Genomic DNA, 21,140 nt, shown 5'->3' on the forward strand with positions numbered 1-21,140 from the left:
TTTGGGAATAAGGCTTGGAAGTGATTGGTTCCTTCCATAAAGGAGGAGCAAAGATGCATGAGCCTTTGCAGGAAGCAACTTGGTTCATGCTGGTCAATTTACCTTCTGAAACTCTGTTCTGACTCTTTGCTCCATGTGACCTTGCCAAGCTAATTGCCAATTAAGTCTTTGGCAGCATTTCCAGGAAGATAAAGGTGGGTGCTCTTCAGCTTCATCCTGAAGGACTTTGTCAGCCTATTGTAGGACTCCTTACAACTTTTTGGGACTCAATACGGGCTGTAAATGAACATAATTCACAGCCTTTGAAATAAAAAGAGTGTTTTGGAGACTAAGTGTGTGCTTTTTACTGTATCAGGAAGCCTAGGTTAGAACACCTCCATGTAAAATGGATTCCTCTGCTTTGTTCTGCCCATGCAAACCATCAGCGTTACTTGCACCCTATATCATAACTACATCTCATCTGGTCTGTCCTTAGGATTTTCTTTCCTAATGAGCCCATCAACCATCAGATCCAAGCATTAAGGGCTTTTATTATCCTGGCTACATTTTCTTTTATTTTAACAACTTCTTATATCATGCTTAATGCAAAAGTCATGCAATATTGAGCAGTAACTGCTGTTAATTTCCTGCTATATATCATTTGCACTTTCATTGAAAGGAGAGAGTAATTAACACGCCGTAATTATCATACTGATTGTCTTCTTTAGCTTATGAGAATAAAGTCATTGAAACCTTCACTGAACTTACAATAGTACATTTTATTGTTTTCCTTAATAGTACCCAGAGATATTCCCAAGCTTACATTTTTGCTGAAAACTGGTGTGATCTAGCACTAACAGGTTCCCTAAATGATTCAATTTGGAACAGAGTAATGTAAGATTTTATAGTCTATAAAAAAAGAGTTGGGGATTTTTTTGCATCTGTACAATGCTATCTTTTTTGGTAAATAGAACTGCAGTTGTACTATTATCCCAAAGCAAATAAAGTTCTGTTGTATTTCATTCTGATAGTTTTTTTTTGTTTTCTGTTTTCTGAAAGTACAAGTGAGAAAACACATTCAGCTGTGAATATGCTTAAAAGAAATAATTATCTTTTTTATTTCAAAGAATGTTTTTAGGGAACAAATATTCTATAGAGAAGAACTGCTTTCTGTAATGGGAAAGTTTTAACTAAGCAAAACATTAGGATATCATTGCAATGAAGACATACATCCAATGCATATAACAACGAAATACCCACAAAAATATGTCACTGTAATCAACTTTTCTGGAATAAAGTTTGAGATTTCCAAGGACTGGGGGAAAGGTTACTTAAAAGTTAATGACAGCTAACTGCATGATTGATCGTTTTACATTTGAAATGTATAGTAAGGACTTGCTTAAATCAAAAAGAAAAAGGAGACCAAAGCAGAAATTCAAAAGCATCAGTTACATGTGCAAAAGTGTATTTTTCACAGGCTTAGGCAAAACCAGAGCAATTAATTAACATGTTTTTTTTAAAAAAACACACACAGATATCTGATTCATGCTTAACGAATCTTGCAAGTTATTAATTGAATCTTGGATAACAAAATTCTCAATAATTTTATAAAATAGAGAAATAGTTCTCTGACTGAATCTTATGATGTGAGTGGATGATTATTTTCCCCTAATGAATGGTCCTAAAAAACAGAATATTAGTTTTAAAATATACATAATTTCTATTCTAATCCTTTCATCTTTTATTTCTCAAGAAACTATCCTTTGAAAAATATAGTTTAATCTTGGAGGAATGCTTAACTGAAAACCACTAGAAGTGCATTTATAGTCTTAAATTAATCATTATTTTAGAAAGATTATGTCTTACTGGCACTGTGACTTACACAGGAGGGGAAAAAAGAAAGATATTTCTCCATGACATCCCTAACATATTAAGTATGACCTTGCCAAGTAATTGTACAATATTGAAATCCTGAGAGAAATTAAGCATATATCACCTTCCTCAGGAAAAGCCCAATTGACAATGAATTATCTAATTGTGCAGATTGCAAGATATACATTTTTATGCATGAACTTAGAACTAGAGGAATCAAGCTGGCATTGGGTTCAACATACAGAATCAAAGAAACCTCAGAGCCTCTAACAATGACATGATAAATAAGAAATCCCAATTTTTAGAAGATGGTACATAATGGCTATATTTGCACACATGGGGCTGGGATATTTGGGAGACCGCCTCACCCCAATTACATCTATCTGTCCCGTTAGATCAGCAGAAAGGGCATGTTGCAGCTCTTGTCTACAAAAGGGTGTCATCTAGTGAAACCCAGGAGGAGAGTAGTTTTGGCCACATTGTCTGCCCTTTACAATATCATCATTCCCCCTGAGGTGAGATTGGCGCCAATCCTGTGGTATTCTGAAAAAGATTGAACACATGGTTTTTACATGTAGCCTTGGGATCTATTGATGTTGCTGGAGATCCCATGAAGTAATTACATGTCTAGGAAATGTATGATGATGCTCTAGCAGATTATGTTCTTGTGATTTAATAGTTTTATTATTTAATGATTTGCAGATGATTGAGGATTGGTTTGGTATTGCTTTTTGGGGGTTTTAATTGTGTAAGCCCCAGAGGTGGTATTCAGACGGTTTGGACCAGTTCAGGCAAACTGGTAGCTCCGATGATCAGCTTGCCCACCCACCCCTGATCTATCCTCTCCTTTGTTTCCTGCTTTCTACCCTGTTTCCCTGAAAATAAGACCTCCCCGAATAATAAGCTGAATTGGGTTTTTGAGCCCATGCATTAAAATAAGATCTCCCCCCCCAAAATAACCCCTCCTCGAAATTATTGCAACACAGCAGCAGTCATGATGTGACCATGCTCGCCGGCTCCTGCACCTCAAAAATAATAAGACCTTCCTGAAAATAAGGCCAAACGCTTATTTTGGGGGTCCAAAGAAAATAAAACCCTGTCTTATTTTCGGGAAAATATGGTGGCTCATCTCAATCATACGGCACAGCTGATTCCCCCCCTCAGCTGTTTTACTTACTGTTGCTGACTTAGAAGGTAAGCAGCTGAGCTTCTAAATTCTCCATTTTCAGTGCTGTGCACATGTGTGCGAACAAACCACACACGCACACACCAAAACCAGTTGTTAAACTGGCAGCATTCCAGCACTGGTAAGCCCCCACAGTCATTCTCCCACAATCTGAGAAAGAAAGAAAAAGAATGAAAGAAAAATTGATGATATGATGACTGCAAAAAGAAGGGACAGATGGAAACTGGCCTTTCTACCCTAAGAAAAAGGCCAAGCAGCCTGTTACAAAGGGCAAAATATGCCCTCCCCCCCAAAAAATAACCCCTTTAAGCATTGATTTTACATGCAGACCTTGCTCTTGAAACTCACAGCCTTGGATTCACTTTGTTTCAACTTTATACCTTTTTTTTCAAGGACGATTACTTAGCAGAATTTTTTAGATTCTTGTGAGTTTACCTGATTAATTTCTAATCCTGTTTACTTGTTAAAGTCACCATAGATAGAGTGAGTTATGGGTCCCACCCTGTTTCTTTTTTTTTTCCTCAATGACTGTGAGAGAAGGGATGAAAAGATAAAATAAGCAAAATGAAAAAAAATATATCTGCATTTCTACAATGGCTCCATTTGTGTGGGACTTTGCATCTCTTCCTTGCAATCAGATAAGTGACTTAATTTTCTATTAACTCTCTCATCCAAGTGTAAATAGAAACAAGTAATTAAGAAATTAGATGAGATGGAAAGTGCTCTGGACTAACTGGGTTCACACAACAAAGTAGAACCCGTCCCTTTGAGCCAGGTAAATATGTCAAGACCAAATGTCAGTTAAGTCTATTTTCATAACCTACTTAACCCTTTCAACCATTAATCCAGCCAAATCTTCTTGAAGATGGTTCTTGACAGCCTTCCTTCATGTTAATTGAATCAGAGGTCTTCACTGAGGGATTCCAGAGCTATACCCATTTTGAAATGGAGATGATAGCTTGGAAAGTGTGATACTTCATGGACCTTGAACCTGAAAAATACAGAACTGTTTTCATTACATTACAACCCTTCTATATTTATATGTGGGAAGCAATGGCCATGAAAGGTTTAAATGGTGTCTGGCCTGGCCTGGCCTAGGATAGGATAGCATAGCATAGGATAGGATCAGGGACGTGCGGTCAGGGGAGGCAGGGGAGGCAGAGCCGCACCACTCTCATCATGAAAATTTAAAAAAAGGGGGGAAAGGGAAAAGGGAAAAGGCGCTGAGGAGCCTTCTGCACACGTGGTCAGGAATGGGAGCGCTCCGTGGTCCCCTTCATGTTGACTCAGGAGTCAGGAAGGAGGGGAATGGGTGTGCAGGAGGCTCCTCTAGCCTCAGCCTCCCTCCTGCGCACGTCCCATTCCCCGCCTTCCTAAGTGAACATGAAGGGGACCGCAGAGCGTGAGCCGTGGTCCTGCGGAGCGCGCTCTGTGGTCCCCTTCATGTTGACTTAGGAAGGCGGGGAATGGGATGTGCGCAGGAGGGAGGCTGGAGGGATCGCGGAGGAGGGATCGTGCAGTGTGAGCCGCGGTCCCGCGGAGTGTTAGCCGCTGTCCCGCGGAGCGTGCTCCGCGGTCCCCTTCATGTTGACTTAGGAAGGCGGGGAATGGGACGTGCGCAGGAGGGAGGCTGACGTGGTCCCATTCCCCTCCTTCCTGAGTCAACATGAAGGGGACCGCGGCTCACGCTGATGACGTCACCAGCCTCACCAGCCGTAAAGCTCACCGCACGTCACTGGATAGGATAATGTGAATAGGACAATGTGATGGTACTCTAAGCCCTGGTTCTGTCTGTTTCTCTCATGAGCATGCATGTGCGCGCATGTGCGCGCGCGCACACACACACACACACACACACACACACACACACACAGAGAGAGAGAGAGAGAGCTTCACTTTAATTTACACTGGTTCCCATTCCCTTTCTTCCTGCAACTCCCATTTCCCCAACCATGACCAAGTATGGCTGATTCCAGCCAGCATATTTCCCTACCCCAGCATAGCTGGAGGGAACAGAAGGCAACACTGGAAAGGCTCTGACCTCCTCTATCACTATTTTAATTCTTTGCTTGTCATCCCCAGACAACCCAATAAAAGGATTATGTACTCCTTGGAAGGAAAACTAACCTTTTAATGAAAGAGAGCAACAGAAAAATGCCCAAACCCTGGAGGACTCATCCGTGTTACTCATCACAGTTTTCAGATGTTCCTGTTCAAAAGAGACAGAATTTAGAAAGATCAGAGAACATAATACAAAAGCAGAGCAAGTGTGTCAAGATTCCTTTCCCTAAAACCCTGCAGCTTAAGATTTTCTGGGAAATGAAGATAGAACTGTCACTCACTTTCTCTATCCCCTTCTCTCCTTGATGTTGCCAACCGTTGTTCAAGAGTGGCAGTTTTGATGAGGAGGCCCTTTGCACAGCTCCAGCTTTGGTTCTAATGATGAGGTTTCCTAAAAGGGGATGGACTCTGCACATGTAGACTCACTTCAGAATGGGACAACTAGCCACTGACAACTCACAAGGCCAACTCGCTGCAGGACAATTTAACAATTCTATTTAATTATTTAGAATAAATTTAAAAAGATATTTTAATTTTTGCCATTCACATTTCATTCTGTTCCTCCTTTTGCATCTTTTCTTTAATGGGTCTATTCCACTATTTCTTTGATATTCTTGTCCTGCAGTAAGTTGTCCTGCAGCGAGTTGGCCACAGCAAGCTGGTTGTGGCAAATTAACCATGGTGAATTGGCCATGGTGAATTGTCATAGACCTGTCTCACTTGTACTATTGCAGCATACTACACAGAGGACTGTCAAAAGCTACAATTGATCCTGAATGTTGCATCTTTGAGTAGACACATCCTGAGCTGCCTATGCTGCTACTTGGAGGACTATACTAGTGGCAGAACTATACTGGTGAATTTGGAGTGCAAGTCAAAATTTCAGCTTCATCCTTAAAGCCTTTCCTGGTTCATGACCTACTGATTTACATCTACTCCCAAGAGATTATATCTATCGAATAAGACCACATATAGCACATTCCTTTCACGCATCCTTGCTCAGGTAGTGTCATCTATAGAGTTCACAGAAGGATGGCTTCTCCATTGCTGCTTCCTTTCTGTAGATCCCCATATTTTCTAATCAGAATGATTTCTACTCTATTAATTTTCAAAAATCGGTTCAAAACTAGCTACTACAACAGACTTTGAGAATTGGATTGCTTCCTATGGACTTTGACTTGGGATGAATGAAATAATTCTCCTTTGATTTGTTCATATTATATGCAAAGACCTATATCTCTTGGAAAGGGTCTAATGCTGGGGAGAGTGAAAGGAAAGAGGAGAAGAAGAAGACGACTCAGGTATAGTGGAGATAAGGGCACCATTGGAAGACCTGAAAGAGCAGGTTAGGACAGATCATCATGGATAAAAGCTATCAATGTGGTCACCATGAGTTGAAAATAACTTGATGCCACATAATCATAATATAACTATTGAGTGTCATCAATTACTGGGGCAGCAAAGACATTCAACAACTAAAGTAACAATTTTCAGCAGATTTATTATCTTGCTTGATCAGATTCATTTCTTAATCTGAGTTCCTAAACTAGCCAGAATCTCCAGCCTCCTGTTGTCCCCATGCCAGCCTAGAATGCAGTCTTAAGAATCAGGTGACCCTTCAAAGTTGGCAGTTTGGATCGTCGGTGGATTTTTTGTATATTTGCTTTCATGGCATTAATTTGTTTTGCTTGTTCTTGAACGGAGAGTATTAAACTTTCCTTTTCTTTCTTGATGGTTCTCATCTTAAGCCATGCTCATGTAAGGTTGTCATCATATTTTCCTTCAATGCTTTTTAAGTGTTGTCCATGCAAAGTTTGGTTTTCCATGTACTGCATTTTTCAGAGTATAAGACACACGTTTTTCCCTCAAAAAAGAGGCTGAAAATCTGGGTGCATCTTATACACTGAATACAGCACTTTTTGCCTCCCAAAATCCCGCCCCTTCACCAAAATGGCCATGCATAGACTTATGGAGGCTTTTAGAGAGCTCCTAGGGGCTGGGGAGGGTGGAAATGAGCAAGCAATGGGCTGCTTTTTGCTCAGTTTTGCCCCCTAACCCTCAGGAGCACTCTATAAGCTTCCTAAGGGCTATGCATGCAATTTTCTTGACAACAAATGGGAGGTTTTAGGAGGTTTGCAGAGTGCAAAACCTTTTTCTTTTAAAGAATTGCCTCTTCAAAACCTTGGTGCATCTTATAGTCCTGTGCATCTTATACTCTGAAAAATACAGTATTTAATCTGTCATCCAGCTGTTTTCCCTTATATTCTGCCTTTGTTTCTGTTGTTTTTATAACGGTCTCCATTTTCACAGCCTGCAGCAATTTTTATGTACTTTGGTTCACATAATCATTCAAACTTCATTTTTCTTCTACTACAGTTTGATGATGATGATGATGATGATGATGATGATGATGATGATGATGATGATGATGATGCCTTTGAACTATGATGCTGGAAAAGACTCCTGTGAGTCCCTTGGACTGCAAGGCAATTAAACTGGTCAGTCCTAGAGGAGATCAACACTGACTGCTCTTTAGAAGCCCAGATCCTGAAGATGAAACTCAAATACTTTGGCCACCTAATGAGAAGGAAGGACTCACTGTAGAAGAGCCTAATGCTGGGAAAGATTGAGGTCAAAAGAAGAGCGGGATGACAGAGAATGAGGTGGCTGGATGGAGTCACCAAAGCAGTTGGCGTGAGCTTAAATGGACTCCAGAGGATGGTAGAGGACAGGAAGGCCTGGAGGAAAGTTGTCCATAGGGTTGCAATGGGTCAGACATGACTTTACAACTAAGAACAATATTAAAAAGGAAAGAAATGTGTATAGGAGAAGATATTTTGCCTTCTTCCTCTCTCCTCTTTCTGGTTCTTTACATCTCAATTATAATTATGGTTCCAGTAAATACAAACCCGTATCTAATTGTTACTGGGAAGTGTTGACAAAGCCAATTTTGTACAACCTGACCAACTTCTAGCTTGAAACAGCTGAAAACATTTCAAAATTGCATCTGTAGAAAATTGTCCAAGTATACCAAATGTCCACATTTTAGAATGACCCTTTACTAGCAATGTTCAATTCACTCAGGACTCATTAGAGAGCATTCTCTCTGAAATCTTGGTTTAAAAAGAGGATGTAGAGAACAGAAGCTTAAATCAAATTTGAAATGGAAAGGACTGAAATGGTGCATTAGTATAAATGGGAAATGATAGGCCAATTTGTAACAGAAATTTGGATGTAGGTTTATTTTAAGATTTGTTTTGGGATCTAATATGTTTTCCATTTGGCCAAGACTGCCGAAGGGAAGAGAATAATGCAACCTTGATTTTAAAAAAAGAATCTAATTCAAATATAATCCATTGCCAAATACACTATAAGTCAAATGTTTAATCTTCTCTTCCTTATCACCCAATTCCTCTCTTTGTTTACATATTGGTATGCATAGTCCTAGAATTAAATAGAATTCAATTGGCCACTATAATTTTGCTGATATTTTTTATTAAAATGAAAATACTTTTTGAACAATTCCTGCTTTTAAGAAAGTTTTAGAGGATATTAAAAGAAGTCACTCAGCCCATTTTTTAAACACATTATTAAATCTTGAGCCCAGGGAGTAATGTGATTGGTGTTTCCATTGTACTGATGACTATTCTCAGTCAGTAAATGAACACAAAGGCATTCATGGATGCCCTGTCTTTCCAACACCAGGCAGTAATTGCTTTTTGCTGCATGCAAGGTTTAGTAAATCATCAATTCACAAGAATAATGAAAATAAAAATGATTTCTAAAGTTTGGGGATAAAGTTCAAAAGTAAATTTGTATTTTCAAATGGTACTGAGTTTTGTAAAGCCACATTAACAAATGTATGGATTCGACACCAAAATGGAACTATTGGTAATGGCCATTTCATATGAGGTTTTAAAAAATCTGTTTTATACATATATTGATAGACAACCATTTTTAAATATCTTCTGAAGTGTGCAGTGGATATGAAATACTTTTTCTTAAATTAATCTTATCTTAGTATCATTAGAAACCTTCCACTATATATTTCTTAAAAAGGAATATTCCAACTCATAATTACAGAATGGTTGCCAAAAAAAAACCCAAAGATATCTTAATACCCTGTTTCCCTGAAAATAAGACCTCCTCAGATAATAAACCCAGTCAGGCTTTTGAGCGCATGCACTAAAATAAGTCCTCCCCCAAAATATTGCAACACAGCAGCAGCCATGAGGTGACCATGCTCACTGCTTCCTGCACCTCAAAAATAATAAGACCTCCCCAAAAATAAGACCAAGTGCTTATTTCAGGGGGGAGGGGTGTTTCAAAAGAAAATAAGACCCTATCTTATTTTCAAGGAAACACGATAGTATCTCTTTGCTGTTCATTTTAATCAATATAGATTTTAAAACATCCAAAATGATTCTGCTACTAAGCGTAATAGGGGAGTTTTAGATGCTTCTAATGAATTTAGATTAACCTGTGAATTCACAAGATATTTTATTTGATATACTACAATTTCACAATTTTGGTAAATCCAATTTCCTCTTATATAAATTCAAAAGGTTTAAAAACTTGAACACAATATTCCCAGTCCACAATATATTAATACATCTGTTGATCCATTTTTCTTCCCTGACAAATGCAAAAAAAAAAAAAAATCCATCTCCTTCAATCTTGGATGAACTTTCAACTAGGAGGAAGCAGTAGTGGCAGCAAGGGACCTATTCTCAGCATAGATGTTTGGAAACAAATGCTACAATCTTATCCACATTAATGTCTTTAGTGCACAGTAAAATTAACTTCCCAGTGAGCAAGGGATTGTATAGCAACTAATCTTGATAGCTACTTTCTCAGTCAGAACCTTTTTCTCTTTTTTGAACCCGGTTTGGTAGTCAGCTTCATTCTTTTCATGTAATGCTGAATTTGGCTCAAGGGCTGATAGTTAGCAATGCAGAGTGTGTATCAGAAACAAATGGTTCCCAATACAATTCTCAGCATTTCTAGGAAGTCCAGGGGATGCATCTCTGTGAAAACTCAAAAGCTGCAGCCCTAGCAATCATTGTTTGCAATTCTGAGTTACATGAACCAATGTTCTAATTTTATGTGAGGCGACCTTGTGGCTTTGAGATGTATTGCTTCCTTAACATGATTTATGATCGCATTTATTGTAAGCCACTTTATAAAAACAGCATATCAACTTAAATGAAATGTTTGGAAACATAAACCTTTATGCTAGCATGGAGGATTTATGCTGAATTAATTTTAACATGGCTGTTACAAAGAGTATTCAGATTTATAGCTAAGAAGTTTGTGTAGTTTTTGTCATTCTTTGTGTCAGTTTGGTCTAGTGGTTAAGGTACCAGGCTAGAGACAAAGAGACTGTCACAAATCACAATCCCGTGCTTGTATTATTTGAGAGAAGAAACAAATCTTGCACTAATTATAAGAGGTAAACATGAAGAAACAAAAAACAAAATCACTAAAAGCTAGGAAAATCTTCCGTGAAAACCCAGCCTCAAAGCATCTACATGCAAAGAGAAAATGAAAAATTTTGTGGATATGAGTTTTATATTCAAATCTTTCCTGCTCCCTTTAGTTACTTAGAATAACTTAGCATTTAAGAAATCCATTCCAAATGTATACCATGCTCCACACGTGCAATTTTTGTAACTCTTGCAGCAACTATGAAGAGTAGGTGGTTATTGTTATTGTTACCACGGTAGTGGTAGAAGTAGTATTTGATGGGCCCCCGGAAAGAAGAGGGAGTCAACTTATTTTCCAAAACACCAGAGGGCAGGACAAGAAATGGTGAATTGAAACTAAACAAGGAAAGAAGCAACCTGGAATTAAGTGAGAAGAAATAACCAGTGGAACAGCTTGCCTTCAGAAGTTGTAGATGCTTCATCACTGGAGGTTTTTAAGAAGAGACTGGACAGCAACTTGGCTGAAATGGTAAAGTGTTTGAACTGTTTGAACAGGAGACACTTCCATCTCTATTCAGAACTGAATTGAATAATAAATGTTAGTGTTGCTATTATCATTATAATTCTGCAAGATAAGTAGATGGATGGATAAAGATGTACCTGTGGCTTTCTCGTAAATGCCTCCATATTTCAGAAATAATTTTGTATGCTTTGAACATTCCAGCGTTTACACAAGTATAATACATAATGTTTATATTATCAAATTTAGATTTGGGGATGAAATACTTTTGTTAGAAACAAAGACCTATTATGTCATGATGAAAACACCATGAACTATGGTAGTATACCTCAGGATAGTTGGTGAGATGACCTGCAGTGGTGAGAGGCAACCTGCTTCCAGGTGGACATCTGGTTTTTATTCTAATAATTGACTAAGCTCAGTATTTTTTTTAACCATTTGTACTATTGGTCTCTAATATGACAGCCATTATATGTTACTATTCACGATGGAATCTTGAAAAAGGAGAAATTTTGATTTTTTGTTTTTTTCATGAGGCATTTAACGCCTCACGAAAAAAATCAATCTGATGATAAGGACAATAAGCTTTTAGGAAACTGTTTTCTCACTCTTCCTTCCTTCAATTTGTTGAAAATTTCAGGCTGCTAAACATACACAGATTGAAGTTGGGAACAAAAGTTCCTTCTCTCCAATAGGGGTCTCTCTCTACCCTAAAGCAGAATGCAAAGATAGAAAGGTAGCTCTACGAACTTGATTATCATGGGAAGTGAGGAGAACAGGAGCATAATTTAAGGACTTCAAACACAAGAGAAGTGTTCAATGCAAAGAGGTTTCTTTTTTGGAAGTATGAAACTGGAGAGGGTCAATTCAGTCAGCAGTACGTGAATATATTATTTTAGCCCCTTCAATTCACATTACGGCTTAGACACTGCAACATAGGGAATGCAATTTTTGTTTTGTTTTTTCAGTGATGAGATTTGTGGTGGGGAAAAACAGAGTTTACTCATTCTAGTCTACTTACAACTTTACTCTTTTTTTCAAAAATGTGTTTCCAAAGATTTCCTTTCCTTTCCTTCTTTTCTTTCCTTTCCTCCTGTCTCTTTCTCCTCCCTCCCTCCCTTATTTTTTCTGATGGTTGCCATTACATTTAAGAATACTTCTTAGAGCAGGCACGTAGAAGGAAGGGAATGGAACAACTATTGGGATTTAGTACATTTAATGTTCTCCCTCAAATTTGTTAGTGTTTCTCTCTTTCTCTCCCACACACACACCCCAACATAAAGTCACCTTATTTGTTTATTTAAGCTTATTTACTGCTTGAAACTGAAAGGACTCTAAGCATTCTATAGACCTTACATATAACAATGTGTAATAATCATATCAATTCAAAGGGCGATCTAATTAAATTTAGATTTAAATTAATTCTAAAAGTAGTACAATACATGTGTGAACTATGGCACCCTTGGTTATATTTAACCTCTTGAAAAGCCATGTTTTACCTCCCCTCAAAAGACTACAAGTGGTGAGGCCCTCTTTGTCTTAGTGGGCTAGTCGAAGGGAGCTGCTAGAGAGCATGCCCATTGCTGAACACCTCTCACTGTATCTCCTGTAGATGAAATCTGCTAATAGAAAGTTTTCTCTATTTGTTCAGGTAGCATAGCCAAAAAAAATCTTGAGGAAGGTGGTCCTAAGATAGCTAAGCCATGTTGAACTTTATGGTTCTTAACCATTACACTGAATTGCACTTGGCACATTTTTATGACTTGTGCAAATCCTTCAGTGGAAGCAGATCACGGCAGTATCATGACTGACTGCTGAGACAGCAGGCCACTGTCTTTGGACCATTTCAAGTTTCCAGATGGTCTTCAAGAGCAACCCCGCATAAAGCACACATTCCACATATTCTACCCTAACGATGACAAAAGCATAAGAGACTGTCTTCAGTACATCCTTAAGTAATGTCAAAACCAGGGGTGGGATTCAACTGGTTCAGATCAGTTCATGTGAACCGGAAGTTCTAGTGATCAGTTCCCCCCCTCCCGCCCCCTGCAAAGCGCGTGCTTAGCGAACTGGTTGTTACACTGTTCAACCCCACCACTGGTCAAAACTGGCAGATAAGCAGAACGTATACAAATATTCTCCTGGCCACAGCCTGGAGCAGGAGCCATGAATCCATTAGAACTCCCATATTGAAACCTCCTTTTTCTGGAGAAACATAATCCCATCAAAAGCCAAGCATAGTATAGTAATATAATAAATAGTAATGATGACCTACTTTTCTCTTTGGTTTGAGCATTTCAGGAGGCTGACAACAATAAAATATAAAACAGGGAAAGAAAAACTTCAAAGACGTAATTTAAAGCATATACAAAAGCATTATCTTAAAATAAATTGGTATTGTAAAATAAATTTTAACCTCCATTCTGCAACATTAACTTTGAATATGTTGCTATATATGTAGAGAACTCACAATTGTTCTCCTTGTGGGGATTGCAGAGTGATGCCGTTTTATTTTGAGCAAACATGCCATGTTTAATAAAAAGGATGGTTTATCATGACTCAGGGAGTACATAAATAGCAGTCCATCAGGAAACACTCACTCATTTGCTTCATTGGGCCATTCAGCAAATGTAAGGAATTTTGCCTCCATTTGAGCTGAACTGACATGAACTTGAATTGCCTTTAATATGAGAAACAGTTACATAATTCTTACTGAGCTTGAAAAAGGGTTATAGATTTAACAAATGCTATTTAAATTAAGCACCTCCAAATTCAGCAAATGCTTACCCAGTATTCATTTAAACACACATTTAGGGGCATACACGTGCTAAAGATGTTTCTGTCTCATAGGATGACTTTTAAAAAGTGTTTGTTGTGTCCCCACTAAGATTCTGAAACACAAGAGAGGAGTAGAAGTAACTGCAAAATCTGTAGCCTAAAAAAAATAAAATAAAAGTAAAAACAACCAGCCTGTGTATCAAGACAGAGTTGTATAAGCACTGAATGGCAACACATTGACAAAAATCCAGAAAGTTAAACAAGGGTTGGCATAATTGTATCAAGATGTTTTTCCAACACTTAACACAGAGGTGTCCAACCTTGGCAACTTTAAGACTTGTAGAGTTCAAAGCTAAAGAACAAGCTTGGGGTTAAAATGACAGGTCTACAGAAGGAGTGTCCAAGCTTTAAGGCTTGTGGACTTCATGTCCCAGAATTCCACAATCAGTATGGCTGGCTGGGGATTTCTGCGAGTTGAAGTCCACAGATTATAAAGTTGCCAAGGTTGAACACGCTTCTTAATTTTAATTGCAGAGGAAGGCCAACCAATACTGACTGAGTTCATCTACAGGGTTTTACATTGAAGGACCCTATTTTCCACTGAAACGTGGCACTGATCACTCTGATTACAGAAGCATTTTTGCAAACAATCTGGCTTTCCTTTACTTCTCTATCTTTTCACAGATAGTACTGATATCTGAATAGATTTGGAGGTTGTTAAAGTATTTTTTTTGGCTGACTCCATTTTGAGTTTGAGTCCAGAGCAGAGATAAAGGAGAGGTAAAGGAGAATATTCCATCATGATTTTACTGCCAAAACTTGGCTTCATTCATCAAGTGGCATTTTATGGATGTTCTTCTTGTCCCTTCAGAAAAATATTTGCTTGTTGATGCATTTTAGGGACAAAATATTACATATAAACAGATGAAATATATAGTTGATGGATAACTAAATCATTATTCCCATTTTTGTGAGGCTTGCTTCAATCAACTTCAATTGTAAATTTGCAAAGTGTTATGGTGCTTATCAGTGGTAGGTTTCAAAAATTTTTAGAACCTCAACTATAGGTGTGGCCTGCTTTGTGGGAATGGCTTGCCAGCCATGTGACCGTGTGGGAGTGGCTTGCCAGCCATGTGACCGGGTGGGAATGGCTTGCCAGCCATGTCACTGGGTGGGCGTGGCCAACTTGTAAAATGTGGTGAAACTCACTTAATAACGCTCTTGCTTAGCAACCAAAATGTTGGCTCAGGAACTCTGGCATTGAAGCACACAAGTCTTAAAGCTGTCAAGTTATAAGACCCTTGCACCCCTAACCCTTTAGAAAAAAGAACCCCAGGGGTGTTCAAACTTGACAGCTTTAAGACTTGTGGACTTCAACTCCCAGAATTCCTCCTCTCGCTCTTCATCTTGATGATGTGAGGACGGGCGGGGGGAGGGAGCTGGAACCAGTTCTAAATGGCACTGTAGATTTGTGGAACCTCTTCTATAGAAGTGGTTAGAACTGGCAGGAACTCAACCCTGGCCCTTATGCACTATTGTGTATGTTCCATAAATTTCTTTCTGTATCATACATACATTTGTTGCCATGATTTATGTAAAGAATTCCATGTACACATTTCTACATTTCTATAAATATTTTAATTCCCTTTTTTCAGTTCAAAAGACCAATGTTTTATGCAATTTCCACAACCATACTCTGTATGAACTTGTTAACATACACCTCTTTATTCTTTCTCCCCCCCCCTTTTCCCAATTCATCTATTTGGATCAAATTCTTTATACTTCAAGCAGTCTGAAGTCTGCTTCAGAGACATCTAAGTTTCTACAAACTTAATGTATTTATATATTCCTTTTTCTGTATATTTTTTTCAGTTTTATACCATTTATTTGGTGTGATGTGTTACAAGGAGCAATAAGGGAGTTATGCGGTTACTATTTTATTATTTTTAGTTTTTATTATTTTCATTTCTTTTATATTGTGTTTTATGTCATGTAAGCTGCTTTGAGTAACCATGAGTTGGCAGCAATATACATTTTCCCAATAACATAAATATAAATCAACAAATTGGCATTTCACTTAAAATGATTAAGAGTCATATTTTGTATCATTTAGTCTCTCAACTAAGAAACTAGCACCAGTACTTATTGGTCCAAAAGGAAGAAACAACATCCCAGTCCAGGTTGGTAGAGTAAGTTACCATAAATCAAAAAAGCAATTTTTATTTCTCCCTGCACTGATGTTACCTGTACCGATAATAAAACATTTAAAAGAAGAAAAACAAGTTCAGATAAGGAACAGCTAACAATGTAAAATGTAGAAATAAGTAAAATATTGCATATCTCCAGATTATATGCTGGAAAAACCTTTTTTTTAAAAAATCATGGAGAACAGCCATCATTAATAACCTAAAGTTTCAGCTACTCTGATAGATCTTTTATGAATTCAGATTAACAAATTGTGAATCAGTAAGGGAGACCTATGGATAGGGAATAATGTTACTTTTTTTCTTTATTGGTGTTTATTTTTCACAGGGTGATGTTAAACCTCTTTAGAAAACTTTTGTTGATATTCTAAATGCATGTCACTCTCTCAATGCATGGCTTTTAATTGGTTTTACTTTAGTTGCCTTAGAGCTCTGATAGCAAAAGGTGGATTATAATAGAAGTAAATGAAAATAATCACCTAGCCATAGGAAACATTTATTACAATTTCTCTTTTGTCTAAGCCGAGTATTATCAGAAACCTATCAGTCTTCCCCCTAAAGGAAACTTACTGTGTGTTTCTTTCTGAATGAAGAATCAGGAATTCACAACTATCAATTTCACAGCCTAGCTACACTAACATAGATATACCAGGGCTCACAATATAAATCAACCAATAGGAAAGAAGGAAGGAAGAAAGGAAGGATGGAAGGAAGAGTCTCTTTGGTGTCAGTTTGATATAAGTAACCATAAATTGCTAATGGCTTCCCAAGATATAAATGTGGCTTTCAATCAAAATATACATTTTAATTGTTGTTGTTGTTCGTTGCAAAGTAATGGCTGATCCATCGCGACCCAATGGACAGAATTCCTCCAGGCCTTCCTGTCCTCTACCATCCTCTGGAGTCTATTTAAGGTCACTCCTACTGCTTCGGTGACTCCATCCAGCCACCTCATTCTCTGTCATCCCTTTCTTCTTTTGTCCCCAATCTTTCCCAGCATTAGGCTCTTCTCCATTGAGTCCTTCCTTCTCATTAGGTGGCCAACATATTTGAGTTTCATCTTCAGGATCTGGCCTTCTAAAGAGGAGTCAGGGTTGATCTCCTCTAGTGTGTTTTAATAGAGAAAGTAATAAATCTATATGGGACATGATTCCTAAATATTTATATGATCTTACATCCAAAGCAGAATTGCATCCAAGTTTCCATTGTCCACTATCACAAAACAAATATTTTTTTTTAAAAAAACCTATTTTGTTACAGAACAGAATAACAAATTAACAGAGTTGGAAGAGACCCTGGATGTCTTCTAGTCATTTGATCTAAATTAATACATGTCATTTATCCTTTCTTTCTCTGTGGTAAACTGATTAAAAATAAGTTTTAAAAATATGTTAAAAATATAACTGTGACTTAAAAAGTCAAGGAACTCAAAATTGCTAACTTTTTTCAAGCTAATTGAATGCAACTTAATGAAATGTGATGCAATTTGCATTAAGAATACAAAGTCACCTCTCTCAAGACCATAATAAAGTGTAATATATGATTTCCAAGAACTATTTTCCCTTCCATAAAATAATTTCAGTTTTGGCAACCAAAAAGCACTATGTCTAAATCAATGTTCACTTTTTTAGCCCAAGATTTATATTATAAAAATGAATAATTTATTACCCTTAGATCTTTCTCTACTAGTTTATATCCCGTGAAAAGATGGTGCATTTGTGTCAGACTGCATGTTGTGCAATTCTGATTCTGAAGGTTGTTTGTGTAGTTGAGTTTTCCATTGAGGGGGGGGAAAGCACAAATTACAGAAAGTACAAAGATGTTGAATCCATCCATTTTTAATGCAAGCAAAAGCAGGAAGAAGTGAACCCTGGAGTGTGTTTGTTACCTATTAACATATCAGTATATTCTTCCACTTTCACATTTTACTTTCAAAATATGAACTCTCTAATTTCAGTACAGGTCATCTTCGACTTACGATCACCATCGAGCCCAAAATTTCTGTTGCTGATCCAAATAATGATTAAATGAGTTTTGCCCCATTTTATCACCCTTCTTCCCACAGTTCTTAAGGAAATCCCTGCAGCTGATCCATTACCAACATGGTTGTTAACCAATAATAATAATAATAATAATTTTATTTGATTAGCCGCAACCCTCTCCCGAAGGACTCGGGGCGGCGTACAATCAAACAGATAAAAAATACACATAAGACAAACATATATACAAAAGAGCAGAGACATATACATATGTGCATGGAGGAGGATGGACTTAAGTGAAAGACAGTTAAAAATACAATTTAAAATCCCCTAATAAAATTACCAAATTAAAAAACCCATCAGGAGCGTTACTAAGTTATGGTCGAGCCAGGCCAGCTATTTGGAAAAGGTGGGTCTTGAGCTTAACACGGAAGGAGCGGAGGTCAGTAGTAGTCCTAATATCCGGGGGGAGGTCATTCCACAGGGCTGGGCCCGCCACAGAGAAGGCTCTGCTCCTAGGCGCCGCCCCATGGCACTGTCTGGTAGACGGCACCTGGAGAAGTCCCTCTCTGTGCGAGCGGATGGGTCGTAGGGATGTATGGGGCAGAATACGATCCCGCAGGTAACTAACCAAAACACTGCAGTTGTTAGTAACACAGTTGTTAAGTGAATCTGGCTTCCCCATTGACTTTTCTTGTCAGAAGTTCACAAAAGGTGATCCCATAACTCCAGGACTCTGCAACCATCATAAATATGAGTCAGTTATGTGAAGCCTCCAGCTTTTGATTATATGAACATGGGGCTGCTACAATGGTTGTAAGTGTGGAAAAAATGGTCACACGATACTTTTTCCAGTGCCACTGTAACTTTGAACAGACCCTTAAATGAACGGTTGTAAGTTGAGGACTAGCAGATGACTCTTTTAATCAAGCCAAGTTTCTGAAATGATGTGGTGGGAACTGATGATAAATCCCTGCTCTAAATCAAAAGTAATGATCATTGCCATTGTTGAAAGAACATCATTATTCTTACATTATCAGAGGCATTGCAGGTACAGACAAGAGGGAAAGGCTAAGATGTCACTTGTTAACAACAAATGATCCTAATAAATGGTACATCGCAAATAGTAATTCCTTGTCATTTTCTCCATCAAGAGCTAACTTATGTGAATGAATCAGCACCAGTTATCCAGCCTGACAGAATTTGCAGAGTTATTTCTGATTCAACTCAGATATTGTTATCTTCAAGCTTTTGCTTGGTCCATCTCCCACACCTTTCACTCCTTGATTTCCTCAGGTTGAAGAAAAGCTATACTCACACCCAGTACTGGCATATTTCCTTGTTCAAAGAACCAATCATAGCCTGAGCCAATTTTCTGTACTGTCCAGTTAACTGGTCTGTAGATCAGTACTGTCTGATTCCTCTCTGCTTCTAGTAAAGCAAACAACATTGGATGAAAGGAGGGACTGAGATTTTGGTGAAATCTTGGAGAAGATGTCCAATTCCTGAAGTCCTCTTAGAGAAGTCATCTCCAGCTATGTTTGCCTGTATATGTGTAGATATACTGTATTTACAAATGTGTTTATGGCATCTCATGGTTTGACACTCTATTCCCCTTCGATCCTGTCTTAATAAGAATGAGTTCCTTGGAAACAGGCATAGTTATATAGCATTTGCTGTAGGAACTTTTGTAAACCTGGAGAAATAATGAATTAGATTATTTTTATTTCAAAATCTGGGGAAAGAAAAATATATTCTTGATCTGTACAATTGAAATGTACAATTTAAAGATCTAAATTTGATTTATTGCTTTCAACAATGACTTTCCATCGTAAGTATTTAAAAAAAAAACACCCCCCAGAAAGAAAAATCCAGCCCTGGTCCATAATTGTTTCATTGATACGTAATTATGTGGATTTCCAATTATGTGACATAGTATAGCTTCTCACATTACAGCTTTTACATCTTTGTTATGACACTCATATTCAATGAGCTATGAAGAATAAATGGTTGTCATCTTTAAGACATGGCTCACCAAGCAAAAGTGAGGAATTAAAGGAATTACTAATTATCTTGAGACTAGAAAGTTTTACCAACTAACCTCTCTGGATCATGATCCCCATGAATAGGGGAACATGTAAACATTTTTTTTAAATGACCCTGTAATCCCTTTTATTGGGGTGGAGTATGGGCAACTGAATATAGCTGAGCATTTACTGGCTGGTTACCCTTCCTGACGCCTATAAAGAATTCACAGCAGATATTGTCTCTTTGCGCCCAGAGAGGAAAAGTATCTGCTGCTACCTAAGATTGAACCCACATCCTCCTGAATGTGAGACAAGAGCTCCACCTCTATGCCACCACACTGCTCTGTAACATCTACATGTGTAGATATGTACATAACAGACAATGACTGACAAATACTCTCACACACAGAAGTGCAATTGATTCAACCAGGAGTACTGGCTTCTGAAACAACACAGATTTTCAAAGGGACACTAGTGTTACTCTATGTTTCATAAAGGCCCCAATCAAACCACCTTTAAAATGAAGCTCCCTTACACTTGCCTCAACTTGATGAAACTGACATCTGCATATCAGTGGTGGGATTCATTTTTTTTTACTACCGGTTCTGTGGATGTGGCTTGGTGGGTGTGGCAGGGGAAGGTTACTGCAGAATCTCCATTCCCTTCCCACCCCAGGGGAAGTTTACTGCAAAATTCCCATTTCCTCCTGATCAGCTGGGATTTGGGAGGCAGAGAATCGATGGGGACAGGGACAGTCAGAGGTGGTATTTACCAGTTCTTTGAACTACTCAAAATTTCCACTACAGGTTCTCCAGAACTGGTCAGAATCTGATGAATTACCACCTCTGCTGCATATGCACAGGATGGAAGCTCCTGTTAGCAAAGTGAAACAGCGGGTTTGGCTCTTAAGAAAGGGAGAGTACTGTCTTCATGAGGTCTACAGTCTAGCATCAAGATGAAGCATTATGCCTCTGCAAAGCTCAGGGTCTGATAGAGACAGACTGCAAGGAAGCCCCACACCTCCGTTGATTGCTCCTTTGAAATGTTATAAATCTGCATGGGAGCATAGATAACAGAGAGGAAAGGCAAAGATGGCCCACAGTGCACA

The sequence above is a fragment of the Natrix helvetica genome, assembly GCF_964273705.1.
Source record: "Natrix helvetica genome assembly, chromosome: 2".
Lineage (NCBI taxonomy): Eukaryota > Metazoa > Chordata > Lepidosauria > Squamata > Natricidae > Natrix > Natrix helvetica.